At 42.7% G+C, this 19,746-nt stretch overlaps 1 protein-coding gene across 8 annotated transcripts in view; it reads right to left on the bottom strand.

The window, feature by feature from the left end:
* Positions 1–19,746, bottom strand: part of madd (MAP-kinase activating death domain) — a 178,246-nt gene that overhangs the window by 118,130 nt on the left and 40,370 nt on the right. The window contains exon 1 of one of the 8 annotated variants that reach the window (XM_060911683.1): positions 65–188. The exons of the other annotated variants lie outside the window; for them this stretch is intronic. The gene's annotated coding sequence lies outside the window, so the exon portion shown is untranslated. Of the gene's footprint in view, positions 1–64; positions 189–19,746 lie in introns of those variants that run through there. 8 annotated transcript variants of the gene reach the window in all.

The raw sequence follows: 19,746 nt of genomic DNA, 5'->3' as shown, positions 1-19,746 counted from the left end.
GTTTAAGGTGTTGGAATAAATTCGTCATGCTGCTTCCTTTGGAAGCAACCGTTTTCAAACACACCTTACAACAAGGACTTGTTTGGTCTGCGTCCGATGGTGCAAAACCGAACCAATTCCAGATCACGGAGGAAGTTCCTCCTTTCTTGGGCACAAGTTGTGGCTTTCCCCCAATCGCTGCCATGTTTGTGTGTGTCTATGGCAAGCGCACGGGAGGAGGGCTATAGTGTCAGTGCCCGATCCGTCCCTGCTGCCCGATTCGTTCTGCACACGCGCAGAGGGGAGCGTCGGTGGCGGAAGTCAAAACTGCGAGAAAACCGGTTTTCATAAAAACACATCGTCCTTAACTATAAATTCGAATTAATCGATAAAATTCGTTTATTGCCCAGCTCTACTCACAGGTTTTTTTCACCGTACATCTGTTTTGTACATGAAATGTAGCTAGTCATGTAAAATGGTATAGAATTAAAAGTACTTCCAAACTTTACCACCCAAAAAAAAAAAAAACCTCACTCTTCCGTTGTTGGTTTGCCAAGAACCATTTATAACCATGTTTAACGTGACTCAGCAATATTTTGGGCTGCATGGGTTATAACGTGAGCACTAGAGCATTAATTAGTGCTAATTTACACAGTGTAGTTGTGCCTGTCCGTGTTACGAAAACGGGTCGGTACAGTGCTGCAGGATTCGATCCTGAGCTCCTGTCTGTGTGGAGCTTTACATGTTCTCCTGTGGGGTTTCCTCTGGGTTCTTCCAACCTCCCAAAAACATGGCAGTAAAAGAACTGGACACTCAAAACCGTCCCTAGGTGTGAACGATTGTATGAATGTGGAGGTGAATGGACTGTTGTCCTATCCAGGGTGAATTCCCGACTCACGCCAAGTGTTGGATTCACCGTGAACCCTGACCAGGATAAAGTGCTTCCAGAAGATGAATGAATAGGTTAAGGCCAATTTATGCTGACAACCCAGTCCTCGCAGATGGTGTCCGCGAAGCCCCCCCCCCCTTCGCAGACGTTCTGCACACACCTCCCAAAAATTGTGACCACCGCAGACTAGTCTGGCTAACGCGACTTCAAAGTTCTCCGAGCTATTGGTCTGGCCAAGATATTAAGCCCAACCGTTTCCCAGAGCCCGTGGTTGACCCGCCTCCCTGAAATGCCTCAGTTTGCTACTGGTCAAAGCCAGAAAAGGCTGTGACGAAGCTTAAACCAATCACATCACTCTTTCCTCTGACGTATGCGACGCAACGGGGCTAACTGGTAGATTAAACTCCTACCGAAGCCGGTCGCGAGCAAGGCGAAAACGTCCTTCCTTTCAATAAATACCTCCAGGGCTGCTCTTTGCTCCGTTTTCAATGAGAACTTCCCGTTGAATGCTTTCAATACAGCATCTATGCGTAATAGATGCGGAAGCGTGAATGAAGCCCTTCCGGCATAGATTCTGTAAACAATCTATGGCTTCCGGTCGCAGTTCTACTACGTCACTGCCTTGAACATGCCTCTACCCAGGGCCGCTGGAGATGCTCCAAGTTGATTGGTTCCCGATTTTTCGGGAGCTTGAAAGAGCTGGAGATAGCTTGCCTGGCCAGACTAAGCTCGCAACAGGCCCTCGTGTTGCATCACGATTAGGATGGGCAGGCCCAGGCTAACCGCAGACAGCGTCGCAGACAAGAGGGCTCTGATTGGTCCACTCTACATCCGCTGTACACGCACTTCCACTTCCCTACTTTCCCGGTTTGGTTTGTTTTCACGACCGCCATTTTTAAAAACACGAGCGAAGATGGAGCAGCACGAACAGCGGTTGATCGAGGAAGTGAGGAAGTACGTACATCTATACGACTCCAGTTCTAGTCATTATAAGTAACCGGAGGATAAACACTCCACTAACCACACCCACCAACTACTCCTAGCGATTTCGCGACTTCGTGCCCCCTTGCGTTGTGGCGGTGAATAACATCGCGCACGCCTATTACTCCCCGCTCAACGATAAATTACAACTGTCTGCGAAAAGCTATCTGCGAAAGCCTTGTCGCAAGAGCATGCAGAGGCCTTTACAAAACCTACTTGGAGATACCTGTTTAGCATGCTTGAAACTGGAACAGGCTGTCCTGATTGCTATTTGTTTTGTTTAAGTTAAATCCTTGAGCTTCAGCTTTGCTCACATATTCTGCTCTATGCTTAATGAAGGTTATGTTGACCAGTAACGCATAAGATTTTGGATTGATCCTGACGGGTGATGTAATGGTACATAACGTCGGTCTTCTTTCATAAAGAAGTGTAAACCAAACCAATGATGTCATGATTCATCACACGTTATACATAGGTAACTTCACTTTGTCAATCACATCATCCAAATCACATAGCTATAACCAGGCATGCAAACTGGTCAGGGGTGAAAAAGGTGAGAAGGATGCACGGGGACACGGCACGCGCGCAAAAGTACATTTCGTAGTCTACGTTACAAAAAAAATTGCAACCAGTGACATCTTGAATTTAATACAGTACAAAATAACTTTCCATAAACATGTCTTAATAAGTTACTGTTGAGTGGCCGGTAAATTGTACCATTTATTTGTCAGTGGCCGGTAAAGTTTGATATTTTGTGAAGTTAATTTTCACCCCTGTGTACAACACAGTGGGCTATTTACAAAAAGGTATATATTACTGCCTGTGCTATCTAACAGACCTACCCCAGAGGACACACCTGGCCAATCCCTGTCTGTCAATTTTCTTAAAGACATCACCTATGTGAAATCAGGGGCGGATCTAGAAAAATATTTATGGGGTGGCAAGAGGGGGGCAGGAATTTTTGAGGGGTGGCAACGTATTACAGACATGTATATATACTGAATTTAATCACAGTTTGACGACAAATAGTATGTACACACTACAAAAGGGCACAGACTGCCATTTGCAAACTCATACAGATAAACTTAATCTCATGCCTTTATTGTTCACGAAGAACACACATTCTCAGATGAGGTCTATACCGTTTCTGGACAGTTTTATACTGTATATGCAAAAGAACAGACACTAAAAAACAACAATAACAACACTGCTTCAAGTTCAGCATGATTTAAACCATTTACACCAGTGTCACATTTTATAGTTTTTTTTCCTCACGCTTTGTAAAGGCTCACCAGTGAGCATAACATGAACTTGTCATGCCTACAACAGCTGAATGCGGCAATTTCCATGTTGCTCAGCAAAACGCTTCACAAATTTATCAAGATCTAATGCTTTTGTGCGCTTTGATTCAATGCTGAGTACAGCCAAACTTGATAGTCTCTTTTCTGTCATAGTCGACCGCAAATAAGTCTTTATGAGCCTGAGAGATGAAAAACTTCGTTCACAGGATGCACTGCTCACAGGCAAGACAACCGCTATTTTACACAACCTGCACAACTAAAAAAAAAACCAACATCATCTTGGTATGGGTCCAAAAACAGTGAACTCCATGAGAGTGGTAGGACTCTCCTGTTCCCCCTTTTTTCTGTCTAGTACTCTCCTCGTCTGATGTAACTCATGTTTAAGATCCTCAATATTTGAACCATAAGCTTCAGCCAATAGCAATGTTTTCCTTGACAGACGGTGAATCAATATTAACTTTTGTGGCCGACTTTACACAAAACTAATGTCAGACCTAGCTAACATTAGGCCAAAAAAAAAAAGTTTCAGGTAACATGAAATACTAAAATAAGGTCGGTAGGTAGGAAATTTTTTTTCTTAATTTGTTTTATTTTGTTCGAAAAAATTAACACAAGTAAACATCTTACAAAATAGTATTTTGGCACAGAATCCTTCATACCACACATCATAATAAAATAAGTGTTTTAAATCTTTAAACGAATAAAAAAAAATAATATCGCGAGAGTTCGAGTTATGATCTGCGGAAGCGTATTGCTGCCACACTCAAAAAAAAAAAAAAAATTGGCTTAGACTCAAGTAATTACGTGAAAAGATATTGTTAACAGAGTTATCACGTTTTGACAATATATTTATCATGTAATAACATAACACGTAATTTCATGATATTTTCATGTGATAATGTGAAAACACCTTATCAAGAAATAACGTGAAAATATGGTTTAACGTCCTAGGCTAGGCTACTTCCATTAAAAGCAGACGGCCTCGCCTCGCCTACTGTAGAACTTGGGTCGAGCAAAAACACGGAGCAAAAACATGGCTGAATCCTGAATGACTCCTATTTGTATAAATAGGGGACTACATAGGCGGCAAAATGTAGTGTTTTTCCCTGCCATGGAAGTGCACTTGTATACTGAAGAGGAAGCAATTTGCATTACAGCCAGGAGGGCTGATAGAAGTGGCAAAACATTTTACTTTTTATCGTTTCTTTCACAACTTGAATGCGTTGAAACAAAAAATTATGACAAACTAACGCCGCTTACACTAAAATATCGAGGGAAATTTGTAATAAAAACTTTACGGTCGGCAATTTCGACGCGGAAATTCTCGATCGGTCGGGTTACCGGAAACACACTTTTTTTTTTGCCTTACATGTATAGTTAGCTAAATAACCTTCTCCAACCTGATTTTTATCCTCTCAAAATCAGCATCGCAACTATACTAACACTGTTCATTCATTATAATTTCATTTTTTGATAGATAGTTAATCAGCTTTTACCCCTTTCCTCCCGTGTCTCCTTTCCTCGCGACTCCTGGCTCCCTCGCTTCGCGCCTCTCAATTTTCCAAAACAACCAATCTCTGGCGTTATCTCGTGCTGCATTCGCCGCAGTCGGACATTGGAAATTCGCGCACGTAAATGTCAAATTGGCCGTAATTTTTCTTTGAATTCGTCGCTGCCAACTGGGGTAGCAGCAGGGGTGGCAAGGCTTTCTTTTAGAGTGGCATATGCCACCCCGGTAGATCCGCCCATGGTTATTCACCCCCGAGCGCGCTGGAAACTGTTCCATTGGTATTCAGATTCAGTCGCGAGATGAGGCTGCCAGATCTCTCTATAAAAAGGTGACTTTGCGGTCTGAATCTGTGGAATATTCGTAAGCGAGGACTGGCAACTAGCAGTGGGTTGTGCACCAGCTGATCAGAACTCCAATGGAAAAGAAGCGTGTTAGTAACTGTTTATCTTGATTGGCTGTAACCTTGTAAGTGAAATGTTTGGCAACAATAGCGTTGTAGCCTGCCTACCCCCCCCCCCCCCAAAAAAAACCTCTTCGGATCTACACGATTCACACAAGTGACCTATTTTGGGACCAAAACGGCAAATTTCGCCGAAAGGTGAGGAGTTTGCATGTGTGTATAACACACTCTTGAACGCGAATACACCTGTATACTCGTGTTTGTCCGACAATAAACTGAGAAACATCTCTGAGCAGCTGTGCCTGTGTCAGTGACTGCTTGCTCCCGGACTGATCCATGACGCAGAGTCTCTTAAGCGACAGAGGAATACATTCCTAGATCATACCGTACTTTGTCTGTTCAACCTCCTTCGGTACAAACAGATCAAAACCTCAGGGTAGTATCTCACTGGGCTGCGAGAGCTTGCGAAAATCATTCGCGAGAGTGTTTCAAAAGTGTCTGGAAACATGCGCGGGGCTTCTCAATTTCCTCGCACGAGTCGCAAAGCGTCGCTCCTTTGTTGCTGAAATTTTCAACATGTTCCGTGAGACAGGAAGCGCGAGTTAGTATCTCACTGGGCTGCGACAGCCTGCGACTAGTTGGGAGACATAATTGCGGTAAAATATGCGAATATCAATTCAGTGTGATTCCAAGTGAAAATTGCCGCTAATTCGCATATTTTATCGCAATTATGTCATGTCTCCAACTAGTCGCAGGCTGTCGCAGCCCAGTGAGATACTGGCTTAACAGTTTTCTGGGGCTCATGTCCGGGATCTCCATCTGGAAGGTAAGAGAATTTTCCCCCCCCTTTTTTAAGTACATTGGGTTCTCTTCTTCCATCTGGAAATCTCAGTCGCACACATGATCGTATAAATAGTCCTGTGGTGCTTCCCAGAGCCGACTGGATGGTAGTTTTCGGTTATCCCAATCACAGGGCCGAGCGACTGAGTCAAAGCACCAAAATAAAAAGGTGAGAAATAGGGCTGTGCGATATATCGAATATACTCGATATATCGCCGAAAATTCTGTGCGCGATACATAAAATTATTATATCGTAACTATCGAGTATTTTATGGTCATCTTCCGACTTGCGTTCGTTTCGTGTTTGTTTAAAACATTTCCCGGTGGTTTTCTCCCTGTCCCTCAGGCAGTAACGTGAGAGGCTGCCTAAGGGTAAAGAAAACAATAACGTCACGCACTCGCCAACCAGTCCCGGGCGACATCTCGGTGCTGAAAGGAACTTCCGGGAAGATTTTCTAGTTTCGGTTGTGTTGCCAGATTGGGCGGTTTTAAGTGCGTTTTGGCGGGTTTTGAACATATTTTGGGCTGGAAAACGTCAGCAGTATCTGGCAACACCGCTGGCGGGAAGATTTTCTAGTTCCGGTTTACAGCGCTGACCCAGTTCGTGCAATTGCTGATTTTTCATAGGCTACCGTGTAAGCTCTGTCAATTTCAGCAACAAATTAAAAATGGACGTGGACGAATTGGTTCCTAAAAGAACTAGTAAGGGGTCAGTCATCTGGCATTTTTTTTGGATATCGCGAGGAGGACGTGGAACAGCAAACGACAGTTTGTAAAGTGTGCAAATAAAACCCGTCATCACGAAAGGCAGAAGCCGGAATTATACACATCTGAGAGGCAGAGCCAGAAAACATTCAGTTCAAAAGTGTGCAAAGAGAAAAATGATGTTTTGCAGATCTCTCTATTGTGAATGTTCCAGTGGTTCTCAGTAGTCAGGTTAATAGCTTGGAGATCTATTTTTTTAAATAATTTAATGAAGGAGCACTTTTCTTATTTAGGCTAAATGTCTCTCTCAGTGTTGAGCTTGCACTTTATTGGTTTGAGCTCTGAGCAGCTCTGTATTGTATTGCCCCTTTCTTGCAATTTTCAAGATTGTTTTTGCAGTTTGTGCCACATCTTTGTTGAATAAAAAGTCTTATTTCAATTCAGTTGTGATTAATCACTAACATGAACATTTAAAATGTGTTGTTGAAAACCACCTGTAAAGTTAACCAAGAATGTTATTTAATCTGCAGGGATTGTAGTGAAAACAGTAGAGAGTAAAAGATTTCATGGGGTCCTTTAGAGGAGATTTAAATATATCGAGATATATATCGTATAATGGAGAAAATGTATCGGGATATTCATTTTTTCCCCATATCGCACAGCCCTAGTGAGAAATCATCTTATTTTGCTACAATATCAGTATGGCAGGTCAAAAAAAAAAAAATTATATATATATATATATATATATATATATATATATATATATATATATATATATATAATCCTGATAACACTAGTCTGAACATATGCAACGAATCTCGCCAATTCTCCCTAATGCAGTTCTACTCTGACCAGGGCTTCAGCAGTGAATGGAAACACATGCGTACACGGACAGCTGAAAAGCAATTCTGTCCTATTCACTGTGGGCTCCTTTAGCATACACGCGCACACAATCCAAAGCAAACAAGCGCACGCTACTCGCTTTTCAGTAAGAAAGAAAGAAACCATTAAACCGCCATCTACCCGTACAGCCTCAGCATTTTATCATGTCTACTTTCAATTGAGACCTGTTTACTTTCTGATTACCTGTTCCGACCCACAGCTTGGTACCAGGAACAAAGATAATGAGAATGACAAAAGAACCGGAGTTCATGATGCACACTACTTGTAGCTGTGACCTGCGGTAAACCACAGTACTGACTCAAAAGAAAAAAAAAGAGACACCCCAACTCCTTTTTTATTCTTACATAAGAATATATAGAGATGTTCCGTGGTTATTTGATGGATACATCAGCTGATACATTAGCCCAGCGTATCAACGGATGCATCCAAGCAACACAACCATTGGCTAACCACTAGCCAATCAAGACACAGGCAAGAATCTTCATATAGAATAAAGGCATTGAAGCGGAACAGGTGACTTCATTTAAAAAAAAAAAAAAGTAAACTTAAATTCATCCTCTATTTTCATGCCTAACTTAGGCCATCATTATTCACTCGTGTACATTCAGTGACTGCTTTTTTTTTTCTCCACGGTCCGGTTTCCATCAAATCCTGCGCTCTGATTGGCTGGCGAGCGGGTCCGTATCCTACGGTACGAACCCCGGTTACGGACCTCTGGCGACTCGCTCGTTCACAACAACAAACATAGTAGCAATTTTTGTCAACATTTATTTTCGCATTTCTCAGGAGAATAGCATTAATTTTACAGCATGGATAGCGATAACGACAGTGTTCATAGCGAAAGAGAGTTTTACTACCCTGAGGAAGAAGAAATAAAAGAAAACATTTCAGGAGAAAGCTGAAAACCTGTAACTTGCTAACACCGAGCAAAAGCATGGCTGAATCCTGAATGACTCCTATTTGTATAAATAGGGGACTACATAGGTGGCAAAATGTAGTTTTTTCCCTGCCATGGAAGTGCACTTGTATACCGAGGAGGAAGCCATTTGCATTACAGCCGTGAATGAAGATTCAAAATGGCGGCTCAGCTTGGTTTTCCCTTTCGGGCGCTCTCGTTTTCTGTTAGAATTTGGTAAAGAAAAAATAAATATATTATTTACCAGCTTAAGGTCGGTCCGTATGGTGAAATACCGTGAGCTCGGCCTTGAATACTGACCTCGGCCCAGAGGGCCTCGCTCAGTACTTTCAAGACCTCGGTCACGGTATTTCACCATACGGACCTCACACACACTGATCAGGGTCATGGTGGAGCTGATCAGGGGAACACTGGGCATGAGACCTACTGCCATTATTTTGGGAGGCGGGAGGAAAGCAAAAAAGAACCTGGAGGAAATCCACATGGACAGATGGAGAACATGCAAAGAAACAAGACTGAACCTGGGACCCTGGAGCTATGAGGTAGCAATGCAGCAAAAAATATCTGCCTGTAATCCTACAGCTTGGGCAGCAAGGTGGTATAGTGGTTAGCATTGTCACCTCGCAGCAAGAAGGTCCTGGGTTCGAGCCCAGCGGCCGACAGGGGCCTTTCTGTGTGGAGTTTGCACGTTCTCCATGTCCGCGTGGGTTTCCTCCGGGTGCTCCGGTTTCCACAACAGTCCAAAGACATGCAGGTTAGGTTAATTGGTGGCTCTAAATTGACCGTAGGTGTGAATGGTGGTCTGTGATGACCTGGCGACTTGTCCAGGGTGTACCCTGCCTCTCGCCCATAGTCAGCTGGGATAGGCTCCAGCTTACCTGCGACCCTGTAGGACAGGATAAGCGGCTACAGATAATGGATGGATGGATCCTACAGCTTTGGTGGTCAACTTACTACATTTTAAAAAACGATGAATTTCAATTCTGTTCCATTCTAATCGGAAATGTAACATTCTGCATAATCTCTAGTTCCTGATTCCAAAGAAAACGTTTTCTCGTCTCTGTTCATCTTTCAGTATGGTCAGTGACAGCCATGTCAAAATCAAGTGCTACATTCATGGCAGGAACAAGGTTATAAACAATAAATGAATAAAAAAAAAAAAGTACAAATATAAATAAGACGACGCACACAAAAGCAAATCGTCAAACAACTAAACTCACGCAATTGCGTAGAAGATATTTTTAAAAGTAAAAAGTGTAAACTATTTCACATTGAGCAAGCAAAGCACCTATATGAATCGTTTCAAAATTAATTTTCACCTCGACATGGGGAATATAATTAAAGTAATAGGTTTGCTATGATTCAACTCAGTCAGTCAATGATGAACGTGTGAGGACAGCATTTCAGGCAGAGCGCGAGTTCTTGGCAGTCTACGCCCTCCGTGATCAGACATGTCCGTACTGACCAGTCGCTCGTGTTTAGTGGATCCTAATACCCTTGCTCATTTTGGAAAACAACAGATTTACTTGAATACATTTTATTACCACAGGCAAATGATGTATTATTTAATCAAAAAAATTCAAGATATTTGACTAGTCAAGGGTCAAGCCGCAGTGAGTCAATTTACCATCGACTGAAAAAAACCTTATAATGGATCTTAGATTTTTAGAACCACCGCTCTTAAATTTCATTGTACTGAACCATGAGAAACTTTCAAGATGCATATTGTTGAATTTCAGCTGGAGAGACACACTATATGGCCATAAATTTTGTCGAACGCCTGACCATCACACCCTTATCTCTCCTTGAACATCCCATTCCAAAACCAGGGGCATTGACACGGACATGGTCCCTACTTTTCTCGTGAAGGCTTCACACTAGATTTTGTAAACGTGGTTCGAGGGATTTGCACCCATTCGGCCACAAGATCATTACCGAAGCGAGGCACTGTCGTAATGCAAGCAAGCAAGCAAGCATGGGGTGCAGTTGAATTCATTGCAAAAGGTGTTCAGGGTTGAAGTCAGGGCCCTGTGCAGGGCCACGCATGTTCTTACTCACTGACTTTTATGGAGTTCGCTTCCTGCACAGGGGCGTTGTGTTGGAACAGATTCAGGCCACTTGATTCCAGCGAAGTGAAATCTTAATGCTACAGCAAACAGACAAATGTATATTATGATGGTCATATACTTTTGACCACATAGTGTACCCACCCCTGATAAACAGAACCAAACTTCAATAATACCAAGCAGGTGAACACGTTTCCCTGCTTATTCCATGATAAACCGAGTCAGTGTTCATCGGACTGCTCCATCTACGCATAGAAGTCTGAACAATCCATCTGGTATGCCGAGGACACAGTTGTGTTTTATGGCTTCAATTCTTTCTTTGTTTATAAAGTCGATGGTAAGAGTCAGCATTACGCAAGCCGATATTAAGTTAAGGCGGCTCAGGGCATCAGGAAACATCCGATGGTCTGCGGTAATAAAGCAGCAGGAAGAATGGACTGAAATCCTTACTCTCACCTACAAAATCCATCTGCTTTATGTAAAACATGACAAACACACCGCTATGAATTCAGAGGTTGTGCTCGCCTGCCCAGGTAACAGAGACCGAGCCCTGAGACATCATATCATGACTGAATTATTTGGGTCCAAGTTTGACCAATTATTTACTTTATTTATTCAGTCTGTTACATGTATTTAAGCATGACCTTATTTCAAGTGAAACAGGTCACGCTGCCTAATGTACATCAATTAGACATTACTATATTAAACAGAAGACCGCGAGTTGGCCTAGTGGTTAGCATGTCCGCTTCTTGATCGGGAGACCGCGAGTTCTACTCACGGTCGGGTCATACCAAAGACCATCATAAAAATGGTACCTACTGCCGTCTGGCAAGGCACGCTGCAATACAGATGCGAGTGGGGAGTCAAACTCTCGCGGTTACCAGAGGACTAGCCCCCCACTGTAACCCTAGCTATGTAATAGGTGAGAGGCCGAGGGCTACGGAAACGGAGATCGGCGCCGCCCTATGCGCCACACGCCGTGGGAAGGGACGTTAAATATAAGCCCTTAAGTTCTGCCAATAACCCTTGATGAAATTCTGATGTGAGGGCCGTGGTTGCTCAATGGTTAAGGCTCTGGGTTACTGATCAGGGTTCAAGCCCCTGCACCACCAAGCTGCCACTGTTTGGGCCCTTGAGCAAGGCCCTTAACCCTCTCCGCTCCAGGGGTGCTGTATCATGGCTGAGCCTGCACTCAGACCAGGATAAAAGAACTGCACTGTGTTGTAATGTCTGTGACGAATAAAGGCTTCTTCTTCTTCATGCAAGGTGCATAACTTCGAGAATATCCAGGCTGTTCTTAACTTCTTGAACATATTCATTTCCTAAGGTTTAAGAGCCGTGTGATTGGAGGTCTTAAGCTCTTACAGCAAGTCTGTTTCAACACCTCGGACACACATTACAGATTGTGAAAGAAGGTAACGCAAGAGATTTTACAGTGGTGACTCAAACCCAATGATCTTTCAGCAACATGTGGAAACAGAAGTGCTATTCAATTTTGCAAAAGCAGCTTATTTTGCAGACTAGTGCTATTTACATCTGCGTTTGGCTCATGCTTTTGAGTCCGGATATAAGGGAGTAGTTGAAGGTTGGCCTTGCTCAGTGCCACCCACCCAACAGTGGCAGATTAGCAGTACCAGGGTTCAAACTCACAACCTACAGATCAGGAGAGCAATGTCATAACCACCGCCATTTTCCAGTCTGTTTGTACCAAGTGGTCTAGGGGTTTGTTTCTAATAGAAAACTGGGTGTGAACCACACCATGTGTGAACGTAATTGCTCCCAGATTTTCAAATCGGTTGCACTTGATAACCTTCTTACTGTTGCCCCTTTTCCACCAAAGCAGTTCCAGGGCTGGTTCGGGGTCAGTGCTTAGTTTGGAACCGGGTTTTCTGTTTCCACTGACAAAGAACTGGCTCTGGGGCCAGAAAAACCGGTTCCAGGCTAGCACCAACTCTCTGCTGGGCCAGAGGAAAGAACCGCTTACGTCAGCAGGGGGGGCGGAGTTCTTAAGACCAACAACAACAACAAGACCACGAAAGATTGCCATTTTTAAGCGACGAGAAGCAGCAGCTGTACAAACGCGAAGTCATCCATTATTATTATTATTGTTGTTGCTGCTGCTTCTTCCGTGTTGTTTTTGCTTCGATATTCACGCCAAGGTTTATGCAAACGTAGCGACATAACTGACGTATACAGCGACGTAATGACGTATACAACGACGTAACTGACATATACAGCGACGTAAATGACGTGGCTTCCCTTAGCACCGCGAGCTATGGAAAAAGCAAACTGGTTCTCAGCTGGCTCGCAAGTTGAACAAGTTGTGAACCAGCACTGGCTCCGAACCAGCCCTGGAACTGATTTGATGGAAAAGGGGTATGTGAAGAACCGTGCGCATGTTTGGGTCTGCAGAAACTAAAAACGCCCTCTATTTTTTCATACGACATGAAAAAAATAAAAAATTTGGACATACACGTTTTGGTTGTGGTACACATTCTGGTTCACCACATTTAACTGAATGCATGCTCTATTTTAATGACTTGACCCTCTGGTAGGACAGTGCTGATGTCAAAAACATTCAGCAAGCACTCTAGGTCGTCCCAGAAAATCTAAATCCAACAACCACTGGAAGACCGGCATAGTCAGCGTACAGCGCAGTCAGCGAGTCTTCTTCCCGCTTGTCCAGCAGAACACATCAATTCAGCTCTGCGAATGTCACACGCTGCCGCAGGCCTTTACTTAGTGATTAATCGGCAAACTCTTCTGCTGTGAAGGCGAATCCTACTTTCCCATTCCACCTACCACGCCAAAAATATCACAGCGGAAGAGGAGGAGAAATAGAGGCATACACACTGGCCTCAGGGATGATTTGTAATGCATCAATAAAGCCAATCCAACTTCTAGTACCAGAGCCTCCATATTACTTTTAAATTGTGGCAGCTCCTCAATGCATCTTCAGAAAGGGGGCTGCTGAAATAGAAAAACTCCAAAACATCATGTCTTAAGGGGGCGGCACGGTGGTGTAGTGGTTAGCGCTGTCGCCTCACAGCAAGAAGGTCCTGGGTTCGAGCCCCGGGGCCGGCGAGGGCCCTTCTGTGCGGAGTTTGCATGTTCTCCCCGTGGGTTTCCTCCGGGTGCTCCGGTTTCCCCCCACAGTCCAAAGACATGCAGGTTAGGTTAACTGGTGACTCTAAATTGAGCGTAGGTGTGAATGTGAGTGTGAATGGTTGTCTGTGTCTATATGTCAGCCCTGCGATGACCTGGCGACTTGTCCAGGGTGTACCCCGCCTTTCGCCCGTAGTCAGCTGGGATAGGCTCCAGCTTGCCTGCGACCCTGTAGAAGGATAAAGCGGCTAGAGATAATGAGATGAGATCATGTCTTAAGTAATAATTATAAATAAATACAGTGGTGCTTAAAAGTTTGTGAACCCTTTCGAATTTTCTATATTTCTGCATAAATATGACCTAAAACATCATCAGATTTTCACACAAGTCCTAAAAGTAGATAAAGAGAACCCAGTTAAACAAATGAGACAAAAATATTATACTTGGTCATTTATTTATTGAGGAAAATTACCCAATATTACATATCTGTGACTGGCAAAAGTATGTGAACCTTTGCTTTCAGTATCTGGTGTGTCCCCCTTGTGCAGCAATAACTGCAACTAAACGTTTCCGGTAACTGTTGATCAGTCCTGCACACCGGCTTGGAGGAATTTTAGCCCATTCCTCCAGTGTGTGAAATATCTTGAAAATCAGAAATGGCCAACAGGGCTCTTAACTTTTCAAACGTTCATGGCCAGCATTAAAAGCTGATGGCCAGTGTGAATGTCTGACCCTCGGATGCCTGATGCACATCTAGTCTGTGTTTTTTGAAGTTCTGCGAGCCCAACACAAGAGGAGCATTTACATACTTGTGATATTTGTCAGTTTTTAGTCCGGGTTTTCTAACAGCGTACGGACCATAAATTGAACGGCAAGGTTGGCAAAACATCCGTTTTTGTGTATTTGAGTACAACAACCGATTGTATGTCTGCAGCCAACCTGGTTTAAATGTCCTCTCCCGCTTTTCTTCCTCATATCGCTTCTTAGTAGCTTTGATTTCTTCTTCTGTTTTCTTCTGCTTCACTTTTTTCTCAGGCAAACCCAGAAACTTCCACATGATCGTCACGAAAAGGCGAAAAAGCGCACTCCTGTAGAATCTCGCGCCACAATGTCGGCAAAATGGGATGTGATAAACTGCTCATTTAAGAGATAGCAGCTGATTCGCTTTTGTTTTACAGATTTGTGACGCATCTGACAAAATAACCAATGAAAATCCTTGCAAAAGGTGGACGTGTCATGTTGGGGAAATGGTAATACAAGCATGAAATCGTCAAAATGTACGTTCACGGGCGGCCAATGTTTGTGGCATGACTGACTCGCTACTTTTTATAGTTTATGGCCCGACAAAAAAGTTGATAGCGTCGGGCTACCGGGCACGTGGTAATTTCGCACACTGTATCCCTCCGTACAGAACAGCTTCAACTCTGGGATGTTGGTGGGTTTCCTCACATGAACTGCTCGCTTCAGGTCCTTCCACAACATTTCCATTGGATTAAGGGCAGGACTTTGACTTGGCCATTCCAAAACATGAACTTTATTCTTCTTTAACCATTCTTTGGTAGAACGACTTGTGTGCTTAGGGTCGTTGTCTTGCTGCATGACCCACCTTCTCTTGAGATTCAGTTCATGGACAGATGTCCTGACATTTTCCTTTAGAATTCACTGGTATAATTCAGAATTCATTGTTCCATCAATGATGGCAAGCCGTCCTGGCCCAGTTGCAGCAAAACAGGCCCAAACCATACCACCACCATGTTTCACAGATGGGATAAGGTTCTTATGCTGGAATGCAGTGTTTTCCTTTCTCCAAACATAACGCTTCTCATTTAAACCAAAAAGCTCTATTTTGGTCTCATCCGTCCACAAAACATTTTTCCAATAGCCTTCTGGCTTGTCCACGTGATCTTTAGCAAACTGTAGACGAGCAGCAATGTTCTTTTTGGAGAGCAGTGGCTTTCTCCTTGCAACCCTGCCATGCACACCATTGTTGTTCAGTGTTCTCCTGATGGTGGACTCATGAACATTAGCCAATGTGAGAGAGGCCTTCAGTTGCTTAGAAGTTACCCTGGGGTCCTCTGTGACCTCACCGACTATTACACGCCTTGCTCGTGGAGTGATCTTTGTTGGTCAACCACTCCTGGGAAGGGTAACAATGGTCTTGAATTTCCACCATTTGTACACAATCTGTCTGACTGTGGATTGGTGGAGTCCAAACTCTTTAGAGATGGTTTTGTAACCTTTCCCAGCCTGATGAGCATCAACAACGCATTTCCTGAGGTCCTCAGAAATCACCTTTGTTTGTGCCATGATACACTTCCACAAACATGTTGTGAAGATCAGACTTTGATAGATCCCTGTTCTTTAAATAAAACAGGGTGCCCACTCACACCTGATTGTCATCCCATTGAAAACACCTGACTCTAATTTCACCTTCAAATTAACTGCTAATCCTAGAGGTTCACATACTTTTGCCACTCACAGATATGTAATATTGGATCCTTTTTCTCAATAAATAAGTGACAAAGTATAATATTTTTGTCTCATTTGTTTAACTGGGTTCTCTTTATCTACTTTTAGGACTTGTGTGAAAATCTGATGTTGTTTTAGGTCGTATTTACGCAGAAATATAGAAAATTTTAAAGGGTTCACAAACTTTCAAGCACCACTGTCAGTGTCCAGTGAGGCTTCAAACAGTTTGGGAAACTTTTCACTCAGCTTGGTTCTCACCTTCAATCTTCTCATAATGCTGAAATTATAAGCATATATGCGCAATAACGTAAAAGAGAAAATCAGCTTCTGGCTGTGTAGCTCATGCATAAATGTACCAAATCTGTAAATTAATTTGTCGCACCCAACAAAGTGAATGATGTCCTGAGCCTCTTTGTGAGACACCTCTACAAATGGACACTGAAAATACACAGGTGTTTGTGTGTAGGTCTCGTGTTTGATTCAACAGCTTGCTCAATTGTGGAGTGTGGAACAAGTCCCGAGACCCCAGAGACTCCGCGAGTCCTTGACGTCACACAATTTCGCTCCCATGTGCCTCCTTGTGTGCCCAAACCTCACTCACTGCAATCAACTCCAGCGTAATGAGATTCAAACCCGACCTGGTTTTGTTTCCTCTGGTGCAGCTGTGAATACATTTGTGAGCAGACAATCCATGAGGAGAAATGTTGCAGGGTGGAATACATAAGGGGGGGGGGGGTGGAGAACCCCACAAGACTTGGGAATTGGAAGACAGAAAATTAATCATTTTTCAGGTTTATGGCTATCAAATAATTTATGATCAGCGTACTACAGTATTAAAGAAGCATATAATGAGTTCTAAAAATAGTTATATGGCAGAAGGTTTATTCTGGATTCATCCAGCGCAGCGTCTAATGCACTCAATGCTGCCGTTCGTTTAATGATTTCATGTTTGAGCATTTTAAGGAAGCCACCTCCATCAGTACATTTTTTCACCCTGACCCGATTTCGAACAAACAAATAAAAACAATGGGCATTTTTGACAATTAAGGGCACCGATTATTTTTGTGACTGGTAATAATGCTGAGTTCCCATCAGACAAAGCATTCATTGTTCATCTGCAGCCAAAAAGGGGGAAAAAAAACAAACAAAAACTCTAGGCTTGTCCTGTAGACACTGAGACATGCGAGGACTAAGTAAGATAATCTATACTCGGATAACAAAATCCTTATCCCGGCATGGGGAAAATACTGAAAAAGTGTGAATTTAATGTAATTCAGGTAATAAAAATGCAAAAATAAAAAATAATTAAAAAAAACCTCACGTGTTTAATCTATCATTTCACATTCACTTGTGCCTCCTGCAGAGAGCAAACCATTAAAAAAAAAATCCCTCCATGACTGAAAGGCTTGTTATACATCTGTATCCCAAACGTTTTTTTTTTTAAAAGACCCAGAGCTTTCCATCTGTGTGCGTTGTGTTGTTAAAGAACAGAAAACCAATCATTAATGTTGAACTGCTGAAATCACAAACAGAAAAGACCAAGCTACAGCCGAAGCTTTCAAATGGATGTGTACTGTATATTATTGATTTTTCCCTGCTCACAAATTTCCATTGGAATATATTGACAAAGCATGTAATTATCCAGAAGCAACATCAACCCCTCAAAAAAAAATAACCCCACAGGAAGACGAGCATATTCACCATTTCAGATTTAAGGAGAATGCAGGAGAGTGTAATACGGTTATCAACTGTGGCAATCGCAAAAACTCATCTGGATGGTAAATTTTTAGGCGATTCTTTAGTAAATGTACAGTAAACAGATTAAAAAAAAAAAAAAAATTCAACGTAATCCTGTTACAAATCATCCGTCTCAAGTCCACAGGGCAGACACTTTCGCATTTCACTACTGATGCCATTTTTGAGCATCTGCAGTGACTAGGCATGCAACCATTCACACAATTCACTCCTATGACATTTTTTGGAAAAAAAAAAAAAAAAAAAAGAGATATATCAAAAACCCTTAAAATATTCCGTTTGTTAAATTACAAAATCCTTTTGTTTTATTTTAATCTTCAACAATATTTTACGCACACATTTGTAAAAGTTGGACTAAAACAATCTAGAAAAATATCCATTTTATTAAAAAGTTAATAACAAATAAGCCTTTTCTTAATAAACTTATGAATGTTCACTATCTCCATTTTTCTTTTCTTTATCTTCTAGCAGTCTGTAAAAAGAGAGCTCTGATTTCTTGTTCAATCTATTTGTACAGTCAAATCACACACCGATTCCTTCCCAATATTAGTCTGGTTTTTTTGGTGTGTTTTCCATGGCCTTAGCACTGTGTTACTTCCGTCTAGGGTGAAGTCACATGTATTCCTGTAATTGTGCGGTATTGCGCCCTCTACTGTCTAACCAATGCAAATTACAGCAAGGAAAAACAGATTACACAGCTTTATCATCGCGGTTCACTTTTTTCATCGATACAAATTTCTGGCCGTTTGAAATTGCGATTAATTGTTGCACGACATGTCTTGCTGTGACTGGTGCGGGGGGGTGCGGGGGGGGGGGGGGGGCTCTAGTCCCAATAAACAAACAAAAACAAAACACTGACACTTTGTTCTAAGCCTGTTTAACCAAAATCTTCGTGCGTTTTTCCCCTCTTTCAGTGTCCTTCCTAATAAACATCCAGGTACATAACCAATGTTAAATATACGTATACTTGTCTATAGCTAGCCAAGAACACCACTTTACATTGATTTTTATTTCAGATTAATGAACTCAAATCATTCTCCATTTCCCAGCACAGAACGTGCGCGTGAGTAGAGCCACGTGAGCCGACGGCGAGCGCACGTCTTTCAGGAAGGTTGCTGGTTAATATTAGAGTTCGACACCCCAGTATAAATCGTTCCAGATTCATCTGCACACTTTACTGGGGAGCAAAAGGCTGTTCTTTTGGCCTGTTTTTGAGTGATAACATACTAGCATCCTCTGATGTTAACTTGTGGCCCTGTGTAAAAAAAAAAAAAAAAAAAGTTAGCAGATCTGGTAACGGAAAATAACTGAAATAAAATTCACTGGCAGTAACAGCGTGTAGGGATGATGTCGTTATGTCGCGCTAAGCCTAACTGGTATTACACAATAATGAAATCTGCTTTGCACTGCAACAGACTCTCACCTTCATGGACAGATGACTATCAATTGTTCACAAAACCAACGTGCTAACTAAACTAACCGACAGCTGCTTCTCCACCCAGAAAAGCAAACAGCTTTCTGCCTCACGCAAACTCCTCAGCAGAGACGTTTCACAGCCAAACTTTATAAGAAATTCACTGAAAAATAGAGTAGAGCAAGAATGTTAAAACAGTAAGGAAACTACACAACCAATTTTATCCCAAATAACACGTTAATTCTTGTAGGTTTTTGCCAGAAATTATGTCAAATCCAAGTCCTTCCTGCACCATTCATGGCGCGTTTGGCAGCGCCGATCTCTGTTTCGTAGCCCTCGGCCTCTCGCCTATATTACATAGCTAGAGGGCTAGTCCTCTGGTAACCATGAGAGTCTGACTCCCCACTCGCATCTCTATTGCACCGTGCCTTGCCAGATGGCAGTAAGCACCATTTTTATGATGGTCTCTGGTATGACCTGACCGAGAGGCGGAGCCACTCGCCGGTTATGAAA

This window comes from Neoarius graeffei, chromosome 27, assembly GCF_027579695.1.
Source record: "Neoarius graeffei isolate fNeoGra1 chromosome 27, fNeoGra1.pri, whole genome shotgun sequence".
Classification (NCBI taxonomy): Eukaryota; Metazoa; Chordata; class Actinopteri; order Siluriformes; family Ariidae; genus Neoarius; species Neoarius graeffei.
This window is presented reverse-complemented; position numbering and strand designations above follow the sequence as displayed.